Below are 13891 nucleotides of genomic sequence, written 5' to 3'. Positions count from 1 at the left end.
CCAAGAATTTTACACCGTCAGAATTAGATCACCCCCGTTTTCTAATTACAAAATAATTTTTAATCTGTCACAAACTGAAAAAGTTTTTCTTTTAACGCCAGACATTAATTCTGCGCCGTAAAAATTTATTGAAAAATACAACACCCTCGCAGAAAATACACTGACTTGAAACCGAATTAAATACACGAATGTACTGAACTAAGCAGCAACAAACCCGTTTAAGAATTGATTACCTGAACTTGACTGTAAAATTATTCACACTTCCCATCGCCATACTACCTACTACATAAACTTCATAATAATGGAAGAATGTAATTAACCAAAATCCAGAAATAGCCAATACAAAACTGTACGTTACAGATGCTACTGTATCTGATTGACCCACTTTCACTAATTGTGAAGAGGTCATTGCCTCCCTAGTCTAACTTTCTTACTTTTTCCTGTTTAGCCTCTGGTAATTACCTTTCAAATACTTCAGAGGATGATGTGTATGAGTGAAAATGAAGTGTAGTCTTGTACAATCTCAGTTCGACCATTTCTGAGATGTGTGGTTAATTGAAACCCAGCCATCAAAGAACACCGGTATTCACGATCTAGTATTCAAATCCGTGTAAAAATGACTGTCTTTATTAGGACTTGAAGGCTGGATCTCTCGACTTCCAAATCCGCTGATTTAGGAAGACGCGTTCACAACTAGACCAAGCCGGTGGGTTTCCCTATTCTAACTGAAAAACATCATTACAACATTCAATGTTATAAACATACAGTACTAATAAATTTAACATTTAATTTCTGTACGTGTATTTTAAAATCATTCACGTTTTTAATTACTCAGGCAACAAATTTATTATCCTAAATAAACTAATTTGCTCGTTATAACTGACTTCTCGGGAGAGAAATGCTCAGTGGTGGATCAGAGAGTTGTCTCTCTCGTCTGTGAGTCGTCTTAGGCGAGCTTCTCAACGTGAAGGTGACCCTGAGCGACAAACAAAACTAGCTTCCATATATAGGAATTCGAGGACCAGGTATTTTCATATGATTCAAACAGAAACAAGGACTTCTTGGCGTTCTTTCGGGATGGATCAGGATAATAAGGATCTCTGGGGTGTCTTTTTAACATAAATGAGAGAAAGACGTCCTTCTGTCTGCTCTCTCGACCCGGCAATGTATACTGACTGACAGGACAGAAATATTGCGCACTCTGTTGAATGATTGATGATGATGTGAAGAGCGAGTGTCAGTATCATCTGCGGGTTAGGCGTGAGGTCTCTTCTTTTCGTTTGGATATCATTTTTCAAGATTACTGAGGCTGAAGTGTGGCAGGTTGTTTGCAATTTTGTAAGGCATAACCCACTGGGTTGGTCTAGTGGTGAACTCATCATCACAAATCAGCTGATTTTGAAGTCGAAAGTTCTAAGGTTCAAATTCTAGTAAAGGGAGTTACTTTGTTACGGATTTGAATACTAGGTCGTGGATACCAATGTTCTTTGGTGGTTGGGTTTCAATTCCTCTACACATCTCAGGAATGGTCAACCTGAGACTGTTCAAGACTACAATTCATACATATCATCCTCTGAAGTAATACCTTACGGTGGTTCCGGAAGCTAAACAGAAAAAGAGAGAATTTTGTAAGGCATAAGGTTCCTGGGTACGACAGAATAACTATGGAACTCCTTGTTCGCTCGTTGGGCGTAAGCGTAGGTGCAATAAGGAAGGTTCTGAATAGAATGCTTTTTGCTGACTATTTTCCGCTTTGTTGGAAAGTGTGATTAAGCTTCTTTTTAAAGGTGATGACAAGGATCCTACTGTGAGTTCGTCATACAAACCTCTGATGCATCTGCCAGTGCATGGTAAGGTATTTGAGAAAGTGCTGTATTTGCGGATTAATGTAAGCTTGGCCTCCCGAAATCTCTTGATGGAGGACCAGTATGGTTTTAATGGAAAAGGTATAGAGGATGCAGTTACTGCCGAGGGCATGGTCCCATGCAGCCGTGAGGTGTAGCGGCATCTCGACGATGGTTGAAAGAAGTAAACATCACGCGGGACTCTGCGATGGAGCTGAGTGGGAGTAGGAGATCTGTCCGCTTCTCCCTAGTAGACCAGACCAGAGTCCGTAACTTTACCTAAGTCTGGGGCATGAATTAGTTCACTACGGGAGCTAGAAGCAATTTCATTGTTGCGAGCAACATTGTTGGTGGTACGTTGTTTTTCTATTGTCTCGATTGAAGCGACATTTACAAATTGGCTCTGTAAAATGTAGAACTAGGCGTGGGGTTCGTGCTTCCGCGAACTTGTTTAGCTAGTTTAGAGAGCAACGATGTAGGGCATTCAAGATGTCTGCATGAGGCTGCAGCGAAGGCAAAAGCTGAGTTAAAAAATCATGGATGTAAATGTTACCGAGGCATTTACATCGGTGGCATCCCAACCGAGGCCTGGCTTATTATTGTGAGGTGTAATCAGCTGTTAGTCTATAAGACGACTCCCGTCTTATAGACTAACAACCCATCAGGGCAAGTAACGGGGGAGGGGGTTTGATGACCAGAATCGCCACAAGGTGGGCATCGTTTTGACAAGGTCAGTCAATTTTGAATGAGCAAGCATCGCTGTCGGTGTGATGATGGGTGATTTCATACCTAAAACGTGCTAAGACCTCACTTTTAATATTGATCAAGAAACCAGAGGCATCTGAGGGTCCAGTCGGTTACAGACTGATCTGTCTAATAAACAACCTGTGTAAATTATTTGAGAGACTGCTGGCGTCTAGAATGAAACAACATATCGAAGAGAAAGGAGGGTTTACCCCTAATTAGTACGGGTTTCGACACGGAAGGTCAACACGGTTGATGCTGTTTATGAGGCGATGAGATTGGTTGAAAATACGGCAAAAGGGACATAGAGAACACGGAAAACTCCACTGATCATACTAATAGACGTACAAAATTTGTTTAATTACCTGAGTTGGAGCGCCATTTTTCAAATACTAAGACAGCGAGAAATCCCAGACTATATAAGAAGAATCATACAACGATACTTCCAGGAGAGGGAATTAATTTACAAAATGGGACATAATGAACTCAGATTTACAGTTTCCAGCGGGGTACTCCAGGGGTCAGTCCGGGGTCCCATTCTTTAGAAGCTCGTGTTTGTCGAGATTCTAAACCTGTAATATCCGGAAGAAGTCAAGCCAATGCATTCGCAGACGAATTGGCCCTTTTAGTTAAGAGCAAAAGAAACAGAGGAAGTGGTAAGGGCAGCAAACACAGCACTGAGAACAGTATCTAATTGAATGGAGACCAAGGTCTACATCTGTCACTAAATAAAACGGTGATGATTCCCATGACAAGAAGAAGGAGGTTAGACGTTATTCCTGTTCGTACAACGGAAGGACCTATCCAGTCAGTTGAACAGACCCGAGTCTGTTCATCTGTTACTAAATATAAGAACAATGGATTTTTCTTTTACATACATATAAAGAAACACAAAACAAACAACTTTAGTATAAATATATATTTATTAAAAAAAATTTTTAAATACACAATGACACTATAAATCATACCTATTTTTTAATACAATCAATTTATATATACCTAACAATTAAAATTATGCAAATAATCTAAATAATGTTTTTAATGTATAATTCACTTTATTGTCACAATCAACTTAATTGGTTTCACGACCTCTCTGTTCTGTTCTAATCTTGTTAATCTCAAGATATTTATGATACCATACAGCCGAATAATCTGCTCCACAAATTAAACCTCCTTGCCCTTCCATTATGTAACTATAATGATAACAAATATATAATACAGATTACAAATTTTGAAACTTATCTTTCACTTCAACATTTAATATAATTGAATTACTACTAATGATTATGTAAGAAGCATTCTATAGCATGAGAAAATGTTTATCACAACTACACTGAGTATTACTGTATACTTAATTTTGATTTCACTCACAGCATCACTTACGTACTGCAACATGATGTAAGAGTGAGGTATGAACATGTGAAGCAGTTGTGTAAAGCATATCATATACAATTAAGAACTTTAAATATAGTAGAAGTGCACCAATCACATGTATAAACAAATAACATTATTATGAAAACTAATTAAAAGCTAGTTATCTTACTTTTTAAACCATTTTATTTATTTTAATAAGAATAATTATTACATGTAATGAACAAAGAAATAATGATTTTTTAATTTTTATTTTGACTAGCCACATAACAGGCCATCATAATAATATATAAAAATATTTTAATGATGGATTTATACATACACTGCATATATATATATATATATATATATATATATATATATATATATATATAATATATATATATATAAAGAGGAAGAGAAGGTTTTTGTTTGTTCGGGATAAACAAAAAACTACTAGATCAATCACAACCAAATTTTTACCCATGTTTCTTGGCGTAACTGACAAGGTGTTTAGATATATTTCATCTTGAAAAATCTCTAAATAATATATATATATTATTTAGAGATTTAGAAAAGATTTGGAAAAATCTCTAAATAATATATATATATTATTTAGAGATTTTATATATATATATGTAGAAGAGGAGATTTGCTTGTTGAAGCACTAACTTTAATGAATTGAATTGAACTGTGAGTCTGTATCACCATGTGAGCTGAGTTGAACTGAATGATTCAATTCAATCAAATGAATAATATTATAACTATAATAGAATTAAATTTATGTTAAATAAAATAATATTAAATAAATTTTTTTAATTTCTGTTTAACAATAATGGGCTTCCCATCAGGGCTGTACGTGAGGCTAGAGTAGTGAGTGTATATACGTAAATTTATAACAAAGGATTTGAAATTATTTTAAAAAAAGTAAGTTTGAAGATTATTTAAAAGTTCATTTAAAGAATAGTTTTAAATTAATATTGAAAAAACACATGACTGGAAGGAAACACTTCCAAAATAGCATAATATTCTTGAGGGTCCTACAATCATTACCAATCTAGAGAATTACAACTTGACCTAAATAAGATTAAGTCATGTGTGTGGTTTCCTCTCATTCGATGACTAAACATGTATAACTCTTTGCAGAGTTATGTATAAAACGTATGGTATCCATAATGACCATTACTCCTTACTCCTTGATCAAATGTAAATAAAATGAAATGGTATCAGCTTATATTCACAAATTAACTTAAAAAAATTAATCCATCCGAAGAAATCAAGCAAAAATGATAACTGTTGACAAAAGAAAAACAATTAGGCTTATCCCCCATCAACGAATGGAATTGCCTAAATACACGTCCAAGTGACATTCAAATAACGAAATCATCTAATTAGCAGAAGAATGTCTTTCAACCCAGAAAATTTGAAAAAAAAAACGTGTTTTGCCCCCAACCCTTTATGGATGAATAAACTGTAAACCACAGAAAGTAACCTAATGTATCCCATAAGACAGTAGTTATCTAATGAACATTAAATTGTATGAAAAAATTTTACCTATACTTTGAGTAATGTTTTATGTGCTACCCATTAGGTCATTTATGTCCCTGCCACCTTGATCAATTGTGACCAAACTTAAATAACATTAATGTCCAAAATAGAGAAATAATTGCACAGATTTCATTCAAATCGATCCATCCAGTCTGGTGATGTCAACCAAAAAACAGGAGAATGTACATATGAACATCAGAATTTTTCAGTGCTAAAATTTGTTAGAAGGGTCATGAAATGTCAAGATCTGCAATAACTCTGACATGCAAAATTTTATCAGATTAGCATTTCCCTTGTATAATATATTTGTAAAGCTAAGCAGTATAAATATTCAGACTGGAAAGAAATAATAACATTTTTAATCCATAAAACGGCTAATAATTCATGATAAAGTATTTTATTTTAATAATTATTTTCTAAAATAATTAAAGATGACTCTTTTCAATTTTTCTGTGGAATATATTTAATTAATTTTAAAATTGTTCATGTTACATTTCTTTAATATTAAATTGTTTGAAATACATAAGTTTAAATAAGATTAAAAAGCATTCATTACCCATGGTTGTCCTGACTAATCGTTTACAGAAATACACACTTAAAGGTGACTTGCCTTTTTTCAGAATAATTTTTGGTTTAAAAAAAAACAGCATTTTACAGGTAAACGTTCTGACAAAAAAGACCATATTACAATTTTTATATTTTTTCTGGAAAATAGAAAATATGATAAATTTTAAATATGTTTAAAAAAATGAATATCTGCAATTTAATCATACTTGTCATAAAGTAATAGACCAAATTAAAATTATTTTTTGAATTTTAATTTATTTTAAATGCAATTTTTTTCATTATCATGCTTAATTTTTTACGGGTAACAAATTGAAAATGTAGCTAAAACAATGAGAATTTAAAAAAATTGGTAATTTTTATAAAAATAGAAGTATATACATGTGTGTTACCTATGTTTTGATTGAGAATTTATATTGCCAGAATGGTAATATAAATTCTTTGAAAAATGCTCAAAAAATTTCTATATTATATTTCATACACGGAGAATTGATAGTATTCAATTTTTGATAAAATTAAAAAAGTAGAAAGGGAAGTTTCTGCCATTTAATATTTCATATTTTTTTATAATGGTCTTCAAAAATTGAACTTTAGTACAATGAAAGTACTTACACGTATATTTTTTTTGACCCTGTAGAGCAAGGAGACATCACAATACTCAAACATTTTTTTTTTTAATAAAGTATAATTTGTTTAATCTTTTTGAAAAGCATTGTATTAAATTGAACTAACTTATTGAAGTAAATAATTATTATAATAAACTAAACTTTTAACTACAATAAACAAGGGAGATGAATGGGAGACCCATACTTTAAACATCAATTTTCAAGTTTAAAAACTCAACTGAATCTAATTAATATTAATGTGAACAACACGAGAATGTTTTAAAAAATGAGGGTCCCATGAAATCTAACAAGAATTTAAATATTTTTTGATTTTTTTCTGTTTTTCAAGTTGTGACTGTTAATTATATAAGATGGCTGTCAAGCAAACATGTCTAATGGGACTCAAATTTATTTTCTTAAAAATTTTGATTTTTTAGCAATTATACTCTGTTACAGTATAATTTTGACAATAAAAACACTGTTTGCTAAAGATGGTCATCAAGAGGAACCCAACATTTTTTAATATGAATTGTGATCTTTTTTCCAAATTTTACTTTGAATACTATATTAATTTTTAAGGTAAAAACATCCTTTGATCAAGGAGGTCAAATCAGACCTAAACTTATTTACTGAACATTTTGATTTTTTTCATAATTATGGTCTAAATTTGTTTCCTGGGAAACAAATTAAAGCCCCAATTAGAAGGGCTCTACAATTTCTCACATCAAGGTATATTAGGAGTGGAAGATATGCGATGTTAGATACAGAATGGAGCAGATAAATCAGATATTTTTTAAATGGCTAGTATTTAGCCACTTCCGAGAGGAAAATCAGTGCATGTGAGGAGGATTCTGCTCCTTTGTTCAGAGCATTTCACTTTCAGTTGGAATCTTGGGGCCGTGGAGGTTAGAACATCATGTTTTTTGATTAGACTGTTTTGTGATGAATGGCAAATCAGTGGCCATGGTTTAACATGAGTTTTGACGCAAAACTCACTCTAAAAAAATGACTCTATTCCTACTCATAGAACAGTATTAAAGTTGGGTTAATAATGATGTTTTAATACGATTATTGGAGAAAACAAACCACCAGATGGTTACTCTGGAAAATGTGGAAAAGGTTAGATAAGTATTGTTATGTAGACCAGGTCGCTCTGCTTGGAAACATGCTGCAGAACTTCAAATCAGCAATCACTCACTTAGTGAGCATATTTTACAAGAACTACATTTCCATTCGTACAAGTGTCAATGGTTGTGCAGGAGATGAAAGAAACAGATTACCCTTAGCGATTGAGTTTTGCACACACTATGTTGTCACTTTTTGAGGAAAATGAAAACATTGCCTTGCTGATGAGTTATGAAGTTCATTTTCACATCAGTTATGCCATTAACAAACAAAATTGTCACTACTGGGCTGCTGAGAATTACCAAAAAATCTACCAAAAACCATTGTACAGCCCAAAAGTTACAGTTTGGTCCACAATGGGAAAGAATTGCGTCATTGGTCCTTATTTTTTGAACAAAATGGTGTAACTGTTAAATGCAGAGTGTTACATTGAGATTATAAACACCTTTCTTGTGCCTGAGTTAAGGAGAGGGTAGATTGCTAGTCGACTGTGTGGTTTCAGCAGGATGAGGCAATATCTTGCACAGCCCAAGCGTCAACAGATATTCTTCGCCCTCTGTTTCATAACCACATTGTGTCCAGATTTGGTGATGTTGCGTGGCCCCCTTGGTCCCTGGATTTATCAACATGTAATTTTTTTTATGGGGATACCTCAGGCCATGCGTCTATGAGACCACACCTCGTACGTTACATGAACTGAAAGATAGTATTCCAAAAACGCTTACAATGCGTAAACAAAAATGGACACCATTTGAAAGATGTGATTCTCCAAACATCTGTATCATTAAAGGTTTTGTAATAACAAATGTATACATGCCAATAAACTTTTTTCAAAAAAAATGATTTTGTGATTAAAAAATTTAAAAAACCATCATATATTTTCCTGTACTATCTAGATTAGGATATTAAAACTACCCGAGAATGGAAGAATGAAATGTCTGGAAAATTAATACATTATAAAATGTCCTTAGGTCTTTGAGCAGTACAAATAATTTATTTAGGTTGGGATGTAGTAAAAATCAACCAACTATAGATCAAAACAATTTTTATGTGTATTAATGCATACGTACGTTTGTTTATTCTACTTACTTATTAAAGGTTTCTTTTTTTAAATCTACACCATAAACTCTCTTTTGCGCTGTAATTTTTATAAATCAAGTTAAAGTAGTAAAATAGAATGAATCAATTAACATTATTAAAAGGTAACTTTTATAAAGTGATGCAAAAAAGTGCAGCTCATCTTATTGAAAAAGTCAAAATATTATCATATTTTTTCGTAAAAAACTAAAAAAAAAATTACCACATTAATCAGAAAAAGTTTCACAATAGTGCACAAATGCTAAATGCACACAGAGATTTATGATAAATTAATTACAAAACAGGTCAATTATGTAGACTATGAACTTAATGATAATGAAATCTCATGTTATGTTAACAATAATAATAAATAATCATTAAAAGAAAAAAAAACACAAACAAGATCGCTCACTGACAATTGTAGTTTATTTCCTAAAAAATATAATTAGTAGGACAAAACCCTCATATCAAATTCCATAATATTTCTGAAGTTCAAAATACAAAATAAAATAATTTCCTGAGATAAAAAACTTATTAACAAACATGAACTTTAATTTAAACTACTGAAACTTATAATTTCTAAGAATAAATAAGCTTTTGATATGGTAATATTATTTCAAAATATTGGCTCTGATCCAGAACTGTTCCATATGAATCAACAATGACACTACTTGCTGGGATTTTCTTGAATTATGCTACATAAATGTAAATTAATTTTTCAAGGACACAATAAAACTATGCCTATAATTTTAATGATTAGCATATTTTTCAAATACTGTACAATTTAAATAAAAATAAGATTGTACCATTCAAAAGAAACCTACCCATACAATAATGGTTAGCACAGTGATGAAAGGAATGTAGGACAACACTTTTCTGTGGACCCTCTGGCACAATGGATTCCTTAGAAAGCATTTTAATTGCCCTCAAAAAATTTTATTTTTAAATGCTCATCAATACAGCCTTAACTTCTTTAACATCATATAATAAATCAACTAATTTCCACAAAATCTGAATATAAATTGAAAAAAGATGATATAAAATATAAGAAATTAATAGATCAAATGTCCATCATAATCAATCACATTATACTGTTCATTAAAAAAAATTAGACCAGAAAGAAATCCTGAGAAGTACATTAAATTAATAAGATTAATTAAAAAAATAATTTCATTAAAATATTATCACAGTTAAAAGTATTATTTACATCTCTAATGAATGTGCTGATATTTATATGTAATGTTATTTATTCGTAAAATAAACAACATTAACATAAAGTTAAATATTTTATTTAATCAAATAAAAGTTTAACCATTATAAAAAGTTTAACCAAATAAAAGAAAACCATCAAGGCAAACAAATGAACATTTTATTCAATAAAATATTATCAAAAACCATTAAAAATTTATTATCTAAGGAAAATTAAAATAAAATAGTAGCAATAATTATAATTAACAATAATAAACACCAGTAAATTACATTCTCTAACAAAAATTAAAAGGTACTGAACAATTTTATTAGCAATAAATCAAGCGATAACATTAAATAAAATACAGAAATCCCATTTCATAATCTTAATTATAAATTAACTATTAATATTTATAAAGTACTCATCTATAAAATACAAGCATTTATTCGTGTCAATTTCAGTATGATGTATTCAATAAAATTAAGTTCAGAGCCAAAAAATAAACATTAGATAATACATTTTTCATACACTTAAAAATAATTATATATAAAAGTATATTATACATATGATTTATGACTGATTTGGGTAAAGATATGTTAAAATAATAAAAAATTATTTTTTTCTATATTTATAAATTCACCTAGATTATTAGAGAAAATGAATTTAAAAATTACCCATTTTCTCAGTAATAATTTGAAACAAATATAATAAATCTTGTAATTTATTGTTTACTGCATTTAAAAACGGAAAATTAATATTTTATTAATTTATGTACAACCTTCATTACGATATTTTTTTAAATAATGTGATTATATTATTTAGAAATAACTTTGTCTCATAAGAGCAGGCAGTCAATTTACAACAGCTTACTGATGCCATTTTTCAGGGTAGTAGGAGTGGGGGGAATTTCTAATTTAAATCTAAAATAGCAACCTTCAACTTGGCTTCATTATGGAGTAAACTACATTTAAAGATTTTTGAATGGCTTAAGTAGTGCAAAATTGTTGAATGAAAGCATGTAGACAGCTACTTCCCTTATCTGTGTAACAATTACACCTGAAGATAATTAAATCTCTGGATCACAAAGACAATATGATTTGATATTAATAACCGAATAAAATATCATGACCAGAAGACAGTATCAACATGCTGATAACATTAAATTATAACTGGTCCAGCCAGATCTTACACAGTTAACCTGTTATAAGGGAAGATAAGCACAAACTCTCTGAACCACAACATTTTCAAAATATAATAGCAATTGTAAAATTTGACTGAAAACATTAGCAACACCTCTGTCATAGTACAATCATTCATATCCATATCGAATTGGGGTCAGCCATAATGAGTTTGATCTTTTTTAAAGTCTATCCACTAAAATTCTGATATACACTTGGTAAAAAATTCCACCTCATATCACAAATTAAATGCTGCAAAAAATATGGTAGAACCCAAATATCACAAGAATTAAAACTTTCTAAATGGTGTAACGTGTAACTGAGAACATTAAAAAATTTAGATAGATATTGTAGTATTTTGCTATCAACAACTGATTTGAGCCTTTATGGTAACAGCTGCTCTCTGATGCAATTAGAAAGCCACACAATTCATAATCATTTTTCCCTTCCAATTTGTTTTCCTGAAAAACGAATCCTAACTTTAGGCTTTTATCAGTATACTTACAAATAAGTTGCAGCCGATTGCTTCAACCTCTAATATGGTCAATCAGATAAAATTTTAATTTACCAAAGCAAATTTGAGATGGAACCCTAAGAACCCTAGCAACATGGAGGTCCATGTTGAACCCTAACATGGAGGTCATTAAATATAGAAATAGAAAAGCTTTACACACCCAAAAAAAAACTGAGCTAATGTGAAGGATGTTTCTTACGGCTGTAAAAAAAAACTGTTCAGTAACAAAAATAATTAAACATAATTTAATGATTTCATACTTTAACAATCCTCATATAATCCCTTATTTAACATATTAATGCAGTAACTTAGACAAAAATAAAGGAAGAAAATAACACTTCATTACCTTTTATATGAAGTAAAAATGTGTAACCAAATATATTTTTCAACTATAAAGCTGTAATACAGGTGATTCCAAAAAGGAAGTTTTACAACTTTGAAGGCAAACAGAATTTTGTTCAAAATATTTGCCAAATCAATTCAAGTGTCATGTAGCAAAAGAGCAAATTTTTACTATTATAGTACCTTAGTACAAATTGCTTCAAAACTAGTTTGAAAAATAGCTTCTGTTACTGGTATAACGTGCTCACCATGTGGTTTGCTTTTACGAAACAGTTGTACTTTAATTCAATGTAATTTTTCTACCTGATATGATAAGAATCTTCACACAGACTTTAATCTATAACCCACCGGGTTGGTCTAGTGGTGAACGTATCTTCCCAAATCAGCTGATTTGGAAGTCGAGAGTTCCAGCGTTCAAGTCCTAGTAAAGCCAGTTATTTTTACACGGATTTGAATACTAGATCATGGATACCGGTGTACTTTGGTGGTAGGGTTTCAATTCACCATACATCTCACGAACGGTTGAACTGAGAATGTACAAGACTACACTTCATTTACACTCATTCATATCATCCTCTGAAATATTATCTGAACGGTAGTTACCGGAGGCTAAACAGGAAAAATAAAAGAAAGACTTTAATCTATATTTAACATCAGAATTTTGTGAACACCAGTTATTTCATTAAACATAATATATTTACAGAATACTCATTTGTATCCTGCTGTAAAAGATTAGAAAGAGCTACCTGGATATGTTAGAAAGTTTCTCATTCTGCAGTCAGACATAGATGACCAAGTACCAGGGTCGTTCAGAAAGTTCTTAGTCTGATACACAGATGACACAAGTATGACCAGATGACTACGATCTTTGTGAAATATAATCCTTTAGATGGTGTGCTGCAAAGTTTCAGACATTTAGATACTTGTTTGTTAGCAATCAAATAAAGCAATCAAGTTTTGACATTTTTCTGAAAAATGGATAAAATTGAACTTTGAGCTGTTATGAAGTTCTTTGTTTTAAAAGGTTTAATCCCGATGGGTATACAAAAGAGTAGATTCCATTTTAAAAGATCCTTTCCCGTTGTATTAAATGACACAATAACAGGCTGCTGAATTTAAATGTGATCATACATCCATTCAAGATGATGAACGCCCGGGACTACAAAAACCACTACAACCAACAAATCATTACAAAAATCCACAAGAATTAAATGATCTACTGAAGACACACAAGTTTGCTGAAATTGCAAATATTTTGATATACATGTCCACCAGATTTTTGGTATGAAAAAAGCTTTCCACTCGATGGGTGCATTTGTTAACAGTTAAAATGCATTTTACTGCACTTCTCAAGGGTATTTTTATTAATTTAAAAGTGATTTCACAGAGTTTCTTCAGCATTTTATAACAATAGATTAAACATGGATTCGCTATTACATGCCAGAAATCAAACGGTGAATGGGAGTAACCAGAAAATATACCAAAGAAAATGAAAATGGTTCCATCTCCAGGAAAATACACTATATGGAAAAAAGGAGAGCTATCAACGGGGAGTATTAGTGTTTACTACTGAACCACTGAAGGGTGCATTCAGGCTAAACATCCACATTTGACCAAAAATAAAGTGCTCTTTCACCACTGTAATCGGTCTGTACGTCTCTATTTTCTGCAAAACACCATGGCCTATGGATCAAAGTGCTTCCATGTGTGCTGTATTTACTGGATTTGGCTACCAGCAATTACTTCCTCTTCTCAAAAATGAAGAAATGGCTTGCTAACCATAATTCACTTCAAATGATGAATTCAACCAT

The 13891-nt window shown here is 31.5% G+C and overlaps 2 long non-coding RNA genes across 2 annotated transcripts in view; both read right to left on the bottom strand.

The window, feature by feature from the left end:
• The window catches only part of LOC142327002 (uncharacterized), a 37247-nt gene that overhangs the window by 14838 nt on the left and 8518 nt on the right, over positions 1-13891 (bottom strand). The gene's annotated exons all lie outside the window — the stretch shown is intronic.
• Positions 3493-9254, bottom strand: LOC142327003 (uncharacterized). The gene is made up of 2 exons (XR_012756890.1): positions 8870-9254; positions 3493-3781 (listed from the first exon to the last, which is right to left on the bottom strand). It is a non-coding gene; the product is annotated as an uncharacterized LOC142327003 (long non-coding RNA).

This window comes from Lycorma delicatula, chromosome 6 (genome assembly GCF_047948215.1).
Source record: "Lycorma delicatula isolate Av1 chromosome 6, ASM4794821v1, whole genome shotgun sequence".
Classification (NCBI taxonomy): Eukaryota; Metazoa; Arthropoda; class Insecta; order Hemiptera; family Fulgoridae; genus Lycorma; species Lycorma delicatula.
This window is presented reverse-complemented; position numbering and strand designations above follow the sequence as displayed.